The sequence below is a fragment of the Temnothorax nylanderi genome, unplaced genomic scaffold (genome assembly GCF_030848795.1).
Source record: "Temnothorax nylanderi isolate EJ_2023f unplaced genomic scaffold, tnyl_v1.0 TNYL_tig0945_pilon, whole genome shotgun sequence".
NCBI lineage: Eukaryota > Metazoa > Arthropoda > Insecta > Hymenoptera > Formicidae > Temnothorax > Temnothorax nylanderi.
In genome coordinates, this window is record NW_027250007.1 from 11,320 (window position 1) to 29,948 (window position 18,629).

Genomic DNA, 18,629 nt, shown 5'->3' on the forward strand with positions numbered 1-18,629 from the left:
TACTGTACTCAGAGAGTGTACTTTTTGCCGGAATGTTTAAACGTGATATTTCTTTTCTTTTCTTTTTATATTCACACACAGCACTGGACTATTTGCGTTATTCGCGCTCATAAATTATTTAAAAGCTCTTAGTCTTTTGAACATTAAAGTCCAGAATGCTGCTCTGAGATATGAATGCTCTACAGAATGTACATAGTAGACAGCAAAAGCGTCTATACCACAGAATGTTCACATTTGCTCTGATGCAAAATATCGTTTTCTTTTTTTTTTCTCGAGCTACAAAAATCAGGCTGATGCAATGGCAGATACTATGTAGATATATAAAAGTTAGCTTTACAACATGTAATTAACTTTACAACATGTAAAACCTGATAAAGTTCTTAAAAAATCTAAAAACATTCCCTGAATAAGATCAATCACACGACAATTCAGTCCTCTCTAAGTATCGTACTTTGATCGTAGAACGCATCAAATAATTTCTTTTAAGGGAATCAAAATTTTCTAAAGTAATATGTATATAATCAGTGATATATTCTCATGAATGTGTGGGTCCGTCATGGTACCAGCCTGGATCCGGCCAATCAAATCATGTGATTCCGTAAAGTCTAGACACAGACATTTCTCTTCCGCATCCGTACAGATGAGCCACTAAGATAGATCACAAAAAGTACGGAGTGGGCATTAGAGGTGGGATTACTCTCTCGGAATCAGGCACTGCCTGGAACAGCACTGGTGATCTCTGATCCACTGTCGTGAACTGCATGATACTAGCTATGTTTCCACATCGATAACAATAATTTGGGACCGATTACACTGTGACGAGTTTGTCATTAAACATGTACCTATAACCTGCATGATAAAAATATGCGTCATCAATACATACTTCCGAGATATTTAAAAAAATCTGCGACAGAAATATTTGAGCAAAGACATACCTTCCTGAACTAATTGGTGCGCCCTACAGATGAGTTTAAGATCATTCACTTCCATGAACATGTAAGTCACTTTGCTGCCAAACAGCCAGCCTGCACCACGCGGACTTACTGTCCATGTTTCTACATCTTCTGGATCGGACCAGACCAAATCACAGAAAGCACCTGTAATATGGCAATTAAGCAACGATATTTTGTTATTATTGTACAATAACAGTAAATATCCAGTCATGTAACTTTTATTATTATGTAACTTTTGCAATGACATATCACTTTATACAATTAATACCTTTGTGTGGAATCTCTTGATTTCTTTCAATCGTTCTAATTTGATCTAGTGTTCTAATAGCTGGAGACAATCCACCGTGTACACAAAGAACCTGTTCATCAATTAACTAAAACAGAATTTTATTCGAGCGTAATCAAAAGTGGAGTTATACCCTACAACAGTACTTCCACGCATTAGCATTGCCGTACTTGTTTTGGCATTCATCTAGAACAGAAAATGAAGAGACCAATGAAATCAAAGCTTTATTATACACAAATGTAAAAAAAGCCCAGAAAAGAAAGTATCGTTGCGCACTTACCGTAAAATCCAAATAAACGTGCGTGATTTGTCTAGTTTCGTGATTACCGCGTAGTAACGTTATCCTGTCGGACCATTTAGCTTTAAGTGTGAGCAGACGAGTAAACGTTTCTAAGCTATAGTAGCCCCGATCGACAAAATCTCCCAGGAATATGTAATTTGTATCTGGCACGGGGCCACCGTTACGAAACAGTTCCTCTAAATCATAGAACTGTAACAGCACAAAAACATGAACAATCTGATGTATATTAATATCACGATTGTGTACAAATAACTATACAGCTACAGAATATTAAAATCGAAAAGTTGTGAGGCAATAGATAATGGAAGACTAATATTGTTGCGACGCTAATTCGAAAGATTAAAATCCGCTAAAACTTTACGTCGATCCCGTAGCGGTGAGCAAGGATGCTCCGACTTTGAGGTTAGTACAACATTCATCGCACGATACTGTTATAATTGCAAATCGGAAACGTACCTCGAGTCCAGCTCTTCTGCGATCAACGAAGTCGGGATCGAACTTGTCAGTCGTCACTTTCTGCCAAGCGTAGAGAACCTTCTTTTCCGGCAGCGGTGGTAACACGATGTAGGGATACGAAATCTCCAGATAAGCACGAAGCAATTCAAATTCAGTATATCGCCGGCACGATTACGGTGTTACTACCGTTTCGCGTACGCGCGTTGTCGCACCTTACCTCGCGACAGCGTGCGGCTCGTGCAAACGTTAACGCACGGCCGCAATCGCGCGGCAGAAACGCCTCGTGTGAACAGGCTCCTTGATTCCTTGATCTCAGTATCAGCTATCTGCTGTCAATATATAAATGAATATAATAGATTATTAACCTATGTAAACACTCGCGTAAACGTAGTATAAACAGTAAAATAAGTAACAGTAATATATAGAATAAGATAATTAAAGGATAATTACATAAAACAATTACCTTGAATTAATCGTCGCGTCGCGTAAAGAGTCACGGTCGGTCTCGCTCCGCGCGTACTACCGTATCTCTCGAGATAGGTTAACTGACTGATGTGTGACAGCGCGCTAAACGCACTATCTGCACTCGCGCAGTACACATACACACACGTATACATATGTGCATATCGAAACTGGCGATACTAGCACCGCCCTGGTGTCGAAAAAGTGAAAAGGACGCGACTCCAGCCAATGAAATGATGGCATGGCATGAGAGACGGTTGACGTAGACGACGTATCTTAAAAAATAAATTTTCATATTTGGACTTTGCGTCGCAATATCTCCGCTCGTAGGACACGTAGCGGAAAATATTATAGGAGATACCCCCCCCCCCTTTTCGACCCCAAGCTATCGATCAAGCCTACTTAGAACTTGATCCGTTCACTCGTTATCGAGATCTCAACATCTCGAGTACTAGCAACACGTCGCGTCACGTAAAAGAGTCACGGTCGGCCTCGCTCCGCGTATACTTGGCGCGAGACACTACCGTGTCTCTTGATAGTGCTGCGGGGGGTCACACTCCTTATCTCTTTCGGGAGGGTCTATATAATTGTTTTTTCAGTCGCTCCCCTCTCGGTGGGGGAGCAGTGATAAATTCTTTAACGCTAAAACAGCGTATGGAACTTACGCAGGACGACACGCAGCCGGCACGTGATGGCCTTCACACGGATAGCCTCGCCATGCACCAAATAAGAGACTGAAGACGAATATATCAGAGCAGGAATTCGATAGGATCACAGGGAGCTTCTCATCGGAAGCGGATTGGCAAGAATTGAAACATCGCAGACAAAAATCCGCCAAGAAACAAAGGGAAGAGGAAATCTTGAAACGTCGCAACATTAACCTGGACACGGGTACCCGTGCTCCTCTCGACGACATGGAAGTCGATGAAAATGACAATATCGAGGATTCACGAGAACCAGCTCGGAAAAATGATGGGACTATGTGCAATGTCGAGCCCGCAAATGGAGATGCGCCTCCCTCCCCCCCCTTGCTCGGTTAACACGAACGAATCACATGTTGCTGATGTGATAAACACGAAGGTGCCTGCCGACACGCGTGGCAATGGCATGAGTAATGTACCCGTCGACATAGTTAAGGAGGCTTATACAGTGTGTGGATCCACCCTGAAGGCACGTGATCATAATAGTGACGCCTCGCCTGAAATACGGAGATATTTAAGATTCGACGATGACTATAAAGGTAAAGCCAATATAACCTTGCGTCTCCCTCCCGATCAGACCACAACAAAAAACGGTAAGAATCTTATAAAAATATGGATGATTTTAAACGACCTTCAGATCTGCCCCTCTGAGGTCACTATGGTCAACCATTTTTCAGCGGAGGCTGTCTTTAAAGATTTTGTAGATGCTAACTCTGCTCTCGACAAGATAGATGGGCTTAAGGATCCTGTAAAGCTTAAGGGGTAACGCCACTCTAGAGTCCAAAAAAGCCAATTTTTGATAATTTTTTCAGAAATACAGTAATTATAAAAGAAAATCGGTTTACATCTATTTATTATCTATATATTAAAGTATAAAAAAAATTTTTTTATTAATTTTTTATTGACAAAATGGCGGCGCCAGAGCCATTGATCCAAAGTGCCAAGTCGTCCAACAAGCGGAATCGAAGCTCCTATAATTTCTGAGCTGGAACAAAAATTCAAAGATTTTTGAAAAATATATAAGATTTTCTATAGAAGTACCTATGGATTTTGCGATAAGTTGAACAAAACTTTTTTTATAAACAATTTTGTGCGAAATTTTTTTAGCGAAAAATGAAACATTTTTTTCCAACATGCACCATTCTTACAAAAAATGATATTTCGCAATTCCCATAGGTACTTCTATAGAAAATCTTATATATTTTTCAAAAATCTTTAAATTTTTGTTCCAGCTCAGAAATTATAGGAGCTTCGATTCCGCCCGTTGGACGACTTGGCACTTTGGATCAATGGCTCTGGCGCCGCCATTTTGTCAATAAAAAATTAATAAAAATTTTTTTTTATACTTTAATATATAGATAATAAATAGATGTAAACCGATTTTTTTTTATAATTACTGTATTTCTGAAAAAAATTATCAAAAATTGGCTTTTTTTGGACTCTAGAGTGGCGTTACCCCTTAAGGCTAATTTAGAGCAACGCTCCGTTGTCTGCAGAGGTGTGATTTCGGACTGGCCTTCATCGATTTCAGAACTGTGGTCGGCAACCCGAGAAAGATCTAAGATACTGAGCTTGGAACGCATGTATCGAAGGAAGTGAGACCTGGTCAGCAAAAAGACTGTACTGACTGCCACGGACAATATTATCGTAACTTTTAAGGATAAATGTGTTCGAGATCTAGTCATTTTCTCCAATGGAGTCAACCTCAGGGTCCGTCCATATGTGCCCCAGGTACGTCAGTGTTTCAACTGCTTCAGGTTTGGGCATACCAAACTAGCATGTAAGAGCGATACTCGCTGCATTGTCTGTGGTGATAGGTCCCACGGTCAGTGTGATAAGGAGACACGTTGCTGTAACTGTGGGGGTCAACACAAATCAACATTTAGAGGTTGCCCCCTATTCGAAAAGACGAAAAATATAAATATTGCCATGGCTCACAATAATATTTCGTTTCACAGTGCAAAACGGATAGTGAAGGGAAATGCCTCCGCCCCTCTGGAGCCTCAAAACAAGTTTCAGAGTCCATCGTCGTGGCCGGGCCTCCCGACGCCCTCGGGGACTACGTCCTATTCAGAGGCGGTAAGGACTGAATCGAGGAGCTCGAATGTGACGGCTAACCCCACTCCGCAACTAAGAAATAATTGGGAACAAACTTCACGTGAGAATACTAAGGACAAACGGAGCTCGATATATCACGTTCCGCGCAATTTTTACAAGTTATTTGACCTTCGGGCTGGTGAAATCACCAGGGTAAACAGGGGCATTCTGCTTCCCTCATCTCAAAATGCGCGACCACTACATGCGGCCGAGCGCGATGACAGTGCCTTCACGGAGGCTTGTGAAGAAGCGGGTTTCCCTGCGGGAGACCCTCGGATTATAGAGACCATCGACAGCATCTTGCTGCTCCTGAGGAGGATCCCGGGGGCTCATGAGATGCTTATGCGCGCCCTGGCGGCGCCTGATACGCACGGGGGATCTGTGAGAAATCAAAATGAGGAATATTCAGATGATAGAGAATTTTCAAGGTATATTGGAGGTAAAGAGAGATCTCGCCCTATTTCCACATAACAAAATTCAATCTACTCCTCTGGAATTGCAGAGGTTATAATAGTCACAAAAACGAGCTATCCAAGATTGCTCTAGAGTATGATGTTATAGTCCTGACAGAAACACATTGTTCCGGTGATAATTCGGTGTATTTTCCCGGTTTCAAGACGATCCATAGTAAAAACTTACTTGGCAGTGGCGGAACCTCAATCTCGGTCCGCTCTCATATCACTTTTGCAGTATTGCCGATTGTCGGTGCACTCCCCACTGGCTACGACGCGGTTAGTATCAGGACTACGAATCTTGTTACCAATATTAATATAGTTGCTATATATAGACATCCTAGAGCCAAAATCGCTAGACGAGATCTTCACTCCGTCTTTAACTCGATAAATGGTAACACTAATGACACTATCATCCTGGGCGACTTTAATGCTCATAATGTTGCATGGAACTGCCATTCTACCAAAGACGACGGAGAGATCTACACGATCTTATGGCCGATGAGGACTTGACATGTATTAATGTTGACACTATTTCTCGCGTTGGTTACAGTGGTCAGCGGGACTCTAACATCGATCTTCTTTTTGGAACTGGCGATATTGTTAGTAGTATAGATTACCGTCAGCTGGACGATGCTTGGGGCAGTGACCATCTTCCTATCTGCTTTTCTATTGATGCCGCCGCACAAGTCTACAGAAAGCTCTCTAATAGAACGTCCTCGAAGAAGACTGATTGGTCTCGATATCAAGAACTTGTTGAGGAGGATATCGGTTCCTCCCTCCTGTCTGAATTGCCCTCCTTCAGGCACGACTTCGAGAAGTATTATCAGGCCTTTACGGACACCCTCATAACCTCTGTCTCTCTAGCTTCTGGTAGAGGAGGAGATTTCACTACACGTCCCCCCTCGGACGACCAAAAAAAACGCAAGAGATCTCACAGATGGTGGAACGCGGAGTGTGACACGGTAATTCGAGAAAGAAAGCTTGCTTTTGCAGAATTTAAAAGACTCAAGAACTTACATACGTGGATTAATTACAAGCGTCAGTGTGCCATCGCCAGGAAGACCCTGAACCGCGTGAAAAAGGAGAACTTCGAGGACTTCTGCAAAGATATAAATAGATTTACCAGCTTTTCATACGTGTGGAGTACCATGCGTATTTTGAAAAACGCCCGCAAAAATATTGAGTGGAACAAGTGGCAATCTAAGGATAGGGAGACGGAGATCAGGAATTCTATTGACGGCCTTGCCCCCCCCTACGTGGGTACTGACCCCTCCCCGGGAGCTGACCACATATGCTCCGACGAGGAGCTAGACGCCCCGTTCCTGCGTTCTGAATTAGATAGAGCAATTGAAATGGTTAGAAGGGACTCGGCCCCTGGTATGGATGGGATGGAGTACAAGATGCTTCGACTGCTCCCGGATTCGGGTAGAACCTGCCTTTTGGAGTTATTTAACATCGTCTGGTCCACAGGTGTGCTTCCGGCTGATTGGTCTTGCTACCAGGTCGTATTTATTGACAAGGCCGGCCGGGAGAAGGTGCGGCCCATTTCGCTCTCTTCTTGTGTGGGCAAACTAATAGAGTGTATGATTAACGAAAGGCTAATCTGGTGGGCGGAAAGGGAGAAAAAGTTCAGTGCGTCCCAGAGCGGTTTTAGAAGGGGCAAATCCTGTGCCGATAATCTGGTCAGAATTACTTCGGACATCCGGGCCGCCCTGAGTGCGGGTGAATACACATTGACGGCTTTCCTCGACGTCTCATCAGCGTATGACTGGGTGGAATTTCTCATTATGCTCGACAGGCTAGTGGCGCTCGACTGCCCTGCAGGTATAGTCAATTTTGTTCGCAGCTGGCTGTACCGAAGAAAAGTACGATTTATCGTCAACTCTGGTAAGTTCGTGGATCGTATTGTATACAGGGGTCTCCCGCAGGGCGCCGTGCTCAGTCCTGCATTGTATTCCCTTCTCACTCAGGCAATATGCGCGGATCTTCCGGAGGGTGTAGAGGCGGTGGAGTTCGCGGACGATATTGGCTTGTACATTTCAGGTCACAATCATCGACGCAATCGTCTACTGCTGGAGCAAGAGGTCAACATTGTTGCGGAAAGATTGAGATTGATCGGCCTGGATCTCGAACCTAAAAAGACCGTGCTAGTCGAATTTAATAAAAGTGGATATGTCGATAAAGACTTGAGTATTCGAATTCAGGACTGCAACGTTTTTAACAGTGACGGAGCCAAATTTCTGGGTGTCTGGTTAGATAACAGCTTATCTTTCCACCGCCAGAATCAGGAGGTCAGAGGTAAGGTCAACCGGGCTAACTCTATTATGAGGTACCTGTGCAGAGTATCCAAGGGCATGGAGGTCAATACGGCCCTCATGCTATATAAAAGCCTTGTGAGATCCGTCACGGATTACGGTATCTTCATATATTTTCCGAGGGACTCCACGTTTCAACTTAAGCTGGAAAGAACCCAATATATGGGTATACGCACTGCTCTGGGATACAGGAACAGCACTCCCAACAATGCCCTGATCGCCGAAGCCAAGGTCATGCTACTCAAGGATCGTGCGAACATGCTGGGTAGGAACTTTGTTACCAAGGCCATAGCCTACAACAACAATGGCCTCTGTCCTAAACTACAGCGCACCTTGGACCGAGAGAACTACCGCCGTTATCGACAACCGACTTATAAACTCTCATTGCTTTCGCAGATTTGGAACAAGTTAAGATTCAGAGCCGGGATCGGACCTCGGAGACTACCTGAAATCTTCCAGGGACCCTACGGCGCTCATACCTTTAAACCAACCGTTGATCTGGACATTGGCAGGGCGAGGAAACGGGAACGCTATCCAGATGAGGTATTGATCCGCGATATTATGGAGAAACACAGCTTGTCCGCTCCCCTAGAGATCATCTATACGGACGGCTCATACGACGAGTCGAGTCGTTCCACAGGCGCTAGTTTGGTTATATCCGATCAGGAAGAAGCATATAAAATGAGCCTGCCGATCTCTTGTTCATCATACACGGCGGAAGCTTTCGCCGTTAAATCTGCCCTGCAACTCATGGTGCTCCAGCGTGATCATAGGAGGAATGATGTTATCATCATGTCAGACTGCAAATCGGTCTTACAATCTATTTACAATAATCATATTAACGTTCATAAAAACCGATATGTTACGGAGGCTAGACGATACCTATTCGACCTTGAGAGATCTTTAGGTAAAAGAGTGATTTTGGTATGGATCCCTGCACATGTGGGTATTGCTGGCAACGAGCTCGCGGATGAGCTGGCAAAAGAGGCATCCCTTGAGGAAGCAGACCCGTCTATCGAAGTGCCGGTGGGTGACTATAGGACTCAGGACAAGAGAGAAACTTGGGAGGCTACACAAGCATCGATCGTGCGCGATTCTGCGCATAAAGGAGCGTTTTATTTCGAGCATTTTTATGACAGACTCGCTGTCAGTCCATGGTTCCGGGAGATAAACTCTGAAAGATATTTTGTGACGTTATTTAACCGCCTAAGAGCTAATCACTTTAACCTGGGTTCTTCGCTAAAAAGAAAGGGATATATAGAACATGAGAGATGTAAATGCGGATATGAAAGAGAGGACTTATATCATGTTTTGCTGACCTGCCGCAAATACGATGATTTCAGAATTATTATGGACCAAGAATTGAGAGAAGCGAAATACTTAGCTAACATAGATTTACTGCATATTATTAAGACAAAACAATGGAACGTGCTTTACATTATTTTCCAATTTTTTAAAAAAATTGGTAAAGTTATCTAACCCTTGTTTCCAGTGACTATTTTATTTTTCGAGTCTACACAGCTTGTGTCAATTACCTTTGGGTACAAGGCACCTTATTTCCTCAACCGAGGAATCTAAATGAAAAAACCCCCCATCGCGTTCGCGCGTAACACACCGTGGTCTCTCATCCTTAAATATTACTAAGTACGATCGTTTAATTTCGAATTTCGGTCGCGTCGCGCAAGGATTGAAGTGCTACGTACGAAATTAGGATGTGGGTGTCACAAGAGGTAAAATATCAGCGGGTCGGAGATATGTAGTGATAGTCGTGACCGTTTACTATGTTTACGGGAGCGTTACTTCTGTAGTAACTTACAATAGTTGCTTTCCATTTACACTCAAGTGATCTGAGTCACTCAGATATGTATTTTATACTCAGGTAAGATATGTCATTTTGTATTTACCTGCTTATTTTGGTGACAAAGCTATCGCATAATAATACAGGTCCATAGCCTCACTTTTGATGTGAGTTTATTAGATTCATTAAAGCACATTGTCTCGATTGTGGATAAAAACTCAGTTGAATCTTAGTAGTAAATAGGTAGGTATGGGGCGTCAAAACAAACCCCCACTACCGACCCCTCCGGCCAGAGGCGTGGCCAGACGGTCTGCCCACGTGACCTAGGAGCGCTCTGATTGGCTGCCGCGTGAGGGGTGGGGGTAACGAGGTAATTAAATGGCGCGTTTTGATTGGATACCCCATACCTACCCAGCGTCTGATTGGCCCTCCCCCCTGAGGTGTCTGGCGGCATTGAGGGGGAAGCGCGTGGTAGGAGACTACAAGTCAAAAATGGCGGCTACAAATGGAGCGTTTTGATTGGATACTCCATACCTACCCAGCGTCTGATTGGCTCTCCCGCGCCTAGGGTGTCTAGTGTCTAGTGACTTTTTTGGGACTGCACTTGGTGGACGACTACGAAACAAAAATGTCGGATTCAAAATAGTAGGGTTGTGTGGGGTGATGTGCAACATGGGGTGATGTGCAACGTTTCCGATTCCTGGTCTGCATGTCGACATTTGACAAAATCGCATACTGCCATCTATTTGTGTCAATAGTACCTTGTTTTAGATAAATAACTCGCGAGATGGCACGCACCCTGTTTTGCTGTACGAAAAGCGAGTTAAATTTCTGGAGCTCACTGTAATTTTCGCTTCTCACACTTCTCACTGATTTCGTGAATTGGTTTAAGTCATCTTATAGGTAAATATTTTTATATTGTTAGTTTTTCAAGTACTTTCGATAATCCAAAGCGATTTTGTGATTTTCTTACGTTGTATTGGTGTTACGCCAGTCCGCGCAAAATAGCGTGTTTGGGGTTATGTGCAACACTTTTTGTGGGGTGATGTGCAACACTAATTTTTCGCTAGTTTATCGCTATTTTACGATTGAACATGTGTATATGAAGTGTTTTAATGCATTTTTCAATGTGTTTAGTCATTATGCCACGAAAATATAAAACTAAGGGTATCGCTGTTCCGGTCAATTGCGAGCTAATTTGGGCAGCAATACAATTGGTGAAAGGCGATCATCCGCTGTCACTCCGTTCAGCTGCTGATATTTTCGAGCTGGTCCCGTCGACTTTATCCCGGCATATCAACAGGTTTGACGCGCAGTTTCCACCAGATGAGCGTAGTTTTGCCAGCATCACCGATGACGAAGCGCTCAGTTTTTTGAAATCAACTAACATTCTTGGAGGAAAGCCGGTAATTTTTCTAATTAAAATCTAAATTAAATTTTGAACTTAAATTTAAATTGATGGTTTTTAATTTTCCATTTTTTTCGTTTTAGATGTTTGATTCGACTCAGGAAAATGCATTGATGTCGTACATTGTGAAATGTGCGAACATGAATTATGGTCTATCCATAAATGATATTCGTAGCTTGGCTTACAAATATGGGGAAAAAATTAGATTCGCGATGCCGGAACGGTGGACGCAAGACGGCCAAGCCACCAGGGATTGGTACTACGGTTTCATGGGCCGCCATCCCAGTATATCGTTGCGGAAGCCACAATCGACCAGCGTGCAGCGATTGAAAGGTTTTTGCAGAGAATCGGTGGACGAATTTTTCAACAATTTGAAGGCTGTTTTGGCCGAAATGCCATTTGCAGAACACCGCATTTGGAATATCGACGAAAGTGGCTTCTCAACTGTGCCAACTCATCCAGTGAAAGTGGTGGCACAGAAAGGGACCAAGCTCGGCTCTTTTGCTTCGGCTGAGCGTGGGACCAATGTAACCGTGGTCGTCAGTGTAAGCGCTGCTGGTAATACCATCCCACCGTTTTTCTTGTTTCCGCGCAAAAGGATGAAATCCATTTTCATGGAAAATTCCCCTCCGGGATCTGTTGGATTCGCGAATGAATGCGGCTGGATGACAGTAGCGGATTTTCTCGTTTTCCTGCAGCATTTAATCAAGTTTACTTCGGCCTCGAAAGACAATCCGCTACTGTTGATCATGGACAACCACGTATCTCATGTTTCGATTGATGCCATCGATCTGTGTGCTAATAATGGCATTACTGTGTTGACACTGCCGCCTCATTGTAGCCACCGCATGCAGCCATTGGATGTCTCTGTCTTTGGTCCCGTCAAAAAGGCATACGCGGTGAAAGTCCATGAATGGGGTCTGAGTAATGCCGGACGAAAATTCAAGATTCACCATGTAGCTGGTGCGGTTGACAAGGCCTTGACTCAGAGCTGCACGGCCTTAAACATCCGAAGTGGCTTCGCAGCAACGGGCATCTTCCCTGTAAATGCCGACATATTTACAGCAGACGATTTTCTTGCGGCACAAATTAGCGATGAGAATCTAATGGCCGAAGAACACGTTCAAGAGGATGATGTGCGAAATCTGGTCATCGATCATACTGAAGAGGTGTCAACAACAGCCTCTGCAGTTGCCAGCACGTCAACTGCAACAACATCTGCAGCCTCAACTGCAACGTCCACATCCCAATCACTTCGGACAACATTAGTTGGTGTTGGCCCAGTTCGTCTTGCTGCTCCCACGCCAAAATCAAATCGTGGCAGAAAATCGTTGAAGAGCAGCATTTTGACATCGCCACATAATGTCTCTGAATTGCAGAAGAAAGCTGACGACCGGGCAAAGAAGGCCAAGAAGTTAACACCATCGTCGCGAAAAATGGTCAAGGCCAAAACTCCACCTCCGAAAAAACATCATCGCAAATCTACTTCATCCGATGAAGAAGTTGAAGACTTGTGCCCGGCATGTAAACGAGTTTTGCCAAAAAAATTGAATCGCAACAATTCAATTTACTGTAACACTTGCGACATTCCTTATCATTTGAAATGTGTCGACATGCAAGGTCGCAACTATTTTACTTGTGACAACTGCGATGTTTCAGATGATGAAAAATAAAGTTTTTTGAATGTTTCCTTTCATTATTCGATTAATTTGTATTTAAGAAGCCCAAATTTAACATTTAAGTCGATTGATGTCGATATTCATGCATTTTTTACCTTAATTTTACCTGTGTTGCACATTACCCCAAGAAAATTGGAAAATGCTAAAACAGACGTTTTTGAAAACTCGAAAAATTTTTAGGAAAAATTTAACATTTTGAAAATCTAATCGCACAGAATTGTAGTATTATCCTTCCTCTACATTATACAGCCATGATATATTCAAAAATTTGAATTTTGGATATGTTTTTCGAGCAACGCGTGAACGTGTTGCACATCACCCCACATAACCCTAACTAAATGGCGCGTTTTGATTGGATACCCCATACCTACCCAGCGACTGATTGGCTTTCCCGCCTAAAGTGTCCAGCGTCTTTTTGGGCCTGCACGTGGTGGACGATGCTGAAGTCACGCGGGAAAATAGCGGAAGAGCCCACCAGCGCCATTTTGGTGGGAACATGTGGTAGACGACGCTAAGCTCAAAAAAGATTATGACCGCTGTTACACGTCGGGTTTAATAACATCGGTAGTTCTTAGGCTGGCAAATCACAACTATTCCCTTCTTCTGAAGAATGAGTGTAATTGGCTAGTCTAAGGACTACCAATTTTATTAAACCCGATTAACGGCGCCGTGTAACAGCGGTCTATGATGCTAAGATGCCGAAAACGGAAAGTGGAATTTTTAAGAGTGTCTTGCCACGAAAGGGGAGGGGGGAAAGGTGTAAAGACAGAAACGACCTGACCCGTACCGAAACGTGACGCAACCCAACCCTTTTTTGTATCAAAAAGTTTTTATAATTTATGACCGTCGTACCGAAACGTGACGCAACCCAACCCTTTTTTGTATCGAAGAGTTTTTATAATTTATGACTGTGTTCTTCTAAAGTCCTAAGACTTGGGGCTGGACAAAGAGTTTACGAAATAATCAAATACGTGAGACTTATTTCCTGCGGAAATGAGGCTGTAAAACAGGAACGGACAGGTTCGCTTTGTGAAGTGATGCAACTATTTTAACGTAAAAGAAAAAGGAATGAATAAATAGTCGGGAGGGGGTTGAAGATACAAACAATGTTTATTACATATGTTGTAATCTAAAATTACAACGGATAATTATTAAATTCATTATAATAAAATTATAGAATAGCCTTTCGAAAGACTTCGAGGAAATTGTCTTTCGAAAGACTCCTCAATTTACGCCAACGCGGACGCGGAAGTTCATCAAGCTTCCGCGTCAATCGAACTATTGCGATATGCATAGGAATGCACGACAACGCATTTCGACAAGCGCGGAACCGCGGAAGTTCACCAAGCTTCCGCGTCAATATTGCGAGATGCATAGGAATGTGCAACAATGCATTTTGACCATCGCGGAACCGCGGGAGTACAGCGAGATTGCGAATGCGCTCGGTCACTGACCGACCTCATTCGGGGGATCGTCGAACCCGGCGGAAAATCGCCAACAGGGCATAACTCAAAACAATAATAAAGGACCGCCGAAGAAGCCGCGACGGAGAGTATTACACCCGAGTCTCTGCCCGTGACCGTTCTCGTAAGTCGTGTCGTGCAAGCGAAAGTATAACGAAGTGCAGACGAGTTAAAGTAAATGTAAGAGGCGAAGCTAAGTGTAAATTAGTGAGTGTAAAGGGGCGCTGAAATAAAGCTCCGATATAAGTAAAACGAAGTAAAGTTAATTTAACGACGCCTACACCCTGTTCCACCTACGAACCCGAACTCTTCCTAGTCTGCCCGCCTGTGCCTACCGAGTTCCAACTCGTAAGGTCAAGAGATCCCGAAAAGAATAAACGTTTTGCCGTAAGCCGTCACCAACTGGCGACACGGCATAACATAATTTGGTGGCAGCGGTGGGATTGACCGGAGCACCAGGACATCTAGGAAGGATAAATACCTAACGGCAAGCCTGCCTAAGGTACGCAATTAAAGTCTACCAGTCAACACTGAGTACGACTAACGAGGAAGGAAAAATTGAGTAAGGTGGAACGTCTGTGGATTGACCAAGAATCAGATCGACCGGCGGAAATTACCAAGGTACAGAGCGACCAAGGTATCAACCACGGTACTGAGCCAAAAGGGATCGATCAAGGCATCCTCAAGGACACCAAAGGGCGAAAAGAAAATAAAAGGCCAACACCCAAGGCCAAGTGCAAACATCCAGAGGACCGGCAGAACGCGCCAATCGGGAACGTCAACCGACCCGGATCCAACGCCAAGCAGCGGACAACGCCAAAGCAGCGGACGACGCCAACGCAGCGGACGACGCCGACGCAGCGAACAGCGCAGAAGCAGCAACCACGTTCGACAGCCAGCATCCTACTTCACGCCAGGGCCAGCCGCAAACAACGGAGCCTGCGAGCGACCATGCGAGCTGTACTTCTAATGTAAGTCGAGAAAACTTAAAATTGTACTACGCGTGAATGTCGGGAAAAAATAGTCCTCCCCGAACGCCGATAGCCAATGCGTCGTGGTTAATCAACGACTTTCCACGGATAAATAGTCCGCGCGCGACAACACAAGCAACCTTAGATAACGTTCGTGTAGCATTAGAAACGCGACACTCGGACAGCGAAGGCGAGTTACCGGAAAACGTTGTTACTGAGCGCGAGTTTCCGTTTGGCGATATTGACGAGAGTTTATTCTCAAACGACCCCATTGACCGGACGGACAAAAAACCGCGTAGAAGCAGACCATACGTTAGCCGAACTCCTAGCAGAGTATCTTTGCGACGAGAATTTTTATTAACCTCCTACGAGAGCGATACATTCGACCCTAGCGAATACTATCGGGAAAACGGTGAAGATACGCGAACGGAAAATCCCCTATTAGAAGAACGCACTCACACAAACCAGCCACAAGCGCAAATTAAGGAATCGAAATGGCACAGTCACAATCTAACGCGCAGTACGCACCTCTATCTACGGAAACGCACGACGTAAGAGAAATATACAATTTATTACGGAAAATGCAGAAAATGCAAGAAGAATCGCGTATGGAAACGCGCGACGAAACGCGCGAATTACGAGAACGGTTAATAATATTAGAAAATAGTGCACGAAACGGCGACCAAGTAGAAGCCGGAAGTGGAAGATATTCAAGCGAAAATTACGGACGGACGGAACACGATATAAGAAATCGGCGTAGTTCCATACCGAATTCTATAACATTAAAAGAAGCACGAAGCATGATCCCTGAGTTCGATGGGACATCGCGACAAAAATTACAAGAGTTTATAAACGCGTGCACATATGCGGTACATAATATACAGCCTACAGACGAAGAGTCATTAGTACAAGCGATTTTACATACAAAACTAAAAGGAAAGGCAATGCAAGATTTTGAAACGCGAGATATACAAATATTCGCTCAATTAAAGCAGCAATTAGAAGATTGCTATCAAGCCAAGCAGAGCACTACCCATTTGCAGATTGAGTTTAATACGCTCAAGCAAAAGCCAAACGAAAGCGCACACGCTTTTGGGCAACGAGTCGATCTACTAGCCATGAAGCTATATGACGCTATGATAGAAGGAGAAGATCACTCCAGTATGTTTAAACGCGCGATCCAGCAAACGATACAAAAACAAGCTTTAATTAACTTCCAGATAGGATTGCGCGACGAATTAAAAATACTCGTACGTTCGCAACGATATGCGACGTTACAAGAAGCCATAACGGGAGCGAGCGCGGAAGAAAAGCTCATAGGGCCGACCACGACAAAAACGGGCGTCTCGCCATACAAAAATAAGCCAGGATATACGAGACAGCTTCAAAATCAGAGCGTACAATGTTTTAAATGCGGAAAAACTGGTCATTATGGACGGGAATGCCGAAGTCACGGAAACGCATTACCTAAACCTAGCAGACCTGCACAAGTAAATGCACTGCAGAAATACTGCAATTATTGTAAAAAATCGGGGCACAACCGAGATGAGTGTTGGACATTAAAAGGGCGAAACTACACCCCCAACACCAATAAATCCGAAGAAAACAAAAAGGGACTAAAAGGGAAAAAAGACAACAATTAAAGTGCCGAACCGAAGGAAGAACGCTGACTCTGCAAGCAGCGAAGACGAACAGGAGGAGGCGAGAGGAAAACAACCACGACCTGCCTCAGAATATCGGGTTACACATATCAAAAGTGTGCCACACGGCCGTACGAAGCCAGAACTGTTATTAACAAGATTACCCATACGAGAGGTAAAACCCGGAGCATCGAATATGCTATATGACTCTGGTTCAACAATTTCACTAATAAAGCTAAACGTATTGAAAGATGACGCCCTAGTTTATGAAGACCGCATAGCCCTCACCGGAATCACGGGACACAAACTACACACACTCGGAAAAGTGTACGCAACCATTAAAACAAATAAATTAAAGATTAAACACACATTTTATGTGGTAGGAGAAGACATGCCCATCGAATACGATGGAATCCTAGGAATATATTTCCTACGGAAACAAGCCGCATCTTGCGATTACGAGCAAATGCAATTAAAGATAAAAGAAAAAACTTTCAAGTTGTACCCGTATGGAAAGGTCACACTAAAACCTCGCAGCGAGACTATAATAGAGGCAATTACGGATAAAGATGAAGAAGGTATTGTACGAGCAAGAGAGATGAAACCAGGAGTTTATATTGGAAACTGCCTAGTGAAACCGGAGAATAATATTTGCGTTGTAAGCGTAATAAATACTACAGACAAGGAAATTGAAATACCGATTCCACAAGTTACGCTGGAAGAACTAGAAACAGATACCCAAACAAAAATACATGCGACAATGACGGGAAAAGAAACTAAACCTGCTATATCTCGAAACGAACGCATCTGACTAGCATTGCGTACGCAGCACTTAAACGCCGAGGAAAAACGATCACTCCAACACATATGCGAAGAATATGGCGATTTATTTCATTTAGAAGGAGAGCCATTAACGTGTACTGCAGCAGTAAAACACGAAATAAATACACGCGCTGACGCCGCACCGGTGAATGTAAGACCATACCGACTCCCAAATAAGCATAAAGCGGAAGTAAATCGGCAAGTACAAAAAATGTTAGAAAACAAAATAATTCAAAGCAGTACTAGCCAATGGAATGCACCGTTGTTAGTGGTACCTAAAAAAGCTGACGCAGCAGGAAATCCAAGGCTCCGAGTAGTCGTAGACTTCCGGAAGCTAAATGATCTAACGATAGGCGACTCATTCCTACTGCCGAATATCACTGATATACTTGATCAGTTGGGAAACGCCAAGTATTTTACTACGCTAGATCTGGCATCTGGGTATCATCAGATACCGATGGCCGAACGAGATAAACACAAGACAGCATTTTCGACACCTTACGGCCACTACCCGAGTCAAAATTTAACTCTCCGAATACCCTGCGTTCACTCGAAGTCCTTTGAAATATGATATGCCGCCGTACTGTGCACCCTGCTTATAACCTATTTGGACTCTACTTTCAGGTTTTGTCATGAAAAAACCACTCCTGGGACACTCCTCAAACTTCCTCTAACTATGATCGAACCTCCATTTACTCTCGTTACAATTCATGGCTTGTGCGATGACTTCACGTACCCTCCGTAGGCGTCCTAATGTTCCGCGCTCACTCCGCAGACTCTCCGTACGCGTTTCATGTGTGCTCTCCGTTCACCCTCCTTACA

General features: G+C 43.8%; 1 long non-coding RNA gene across 1 annotated transcript; it reads right to left on the minus strand.

Annotated features, from left to right (window-relative positions):
* Positions 1–810: 810 nt before the first annotated feature.
* On the minus strand, positions 811–2,291 carry LOC139786058 (uncharacterized). Its single transcript, XR_011722168.1, has 5 exons — positions 1,997–2,291; positions 1,520–1,729; positions 1,222–1,425; positions 936–1,097; positions 811–849 (listed from the first exon to the last, which is right to left on the minus strand). It is a non-coding gene; the product is annotated as an uncharacterized lncRNA (long non-coding RNA).
* Between the last annotated feature and the right edge of the window lie 16,338 nt (positions 2,292–18,629).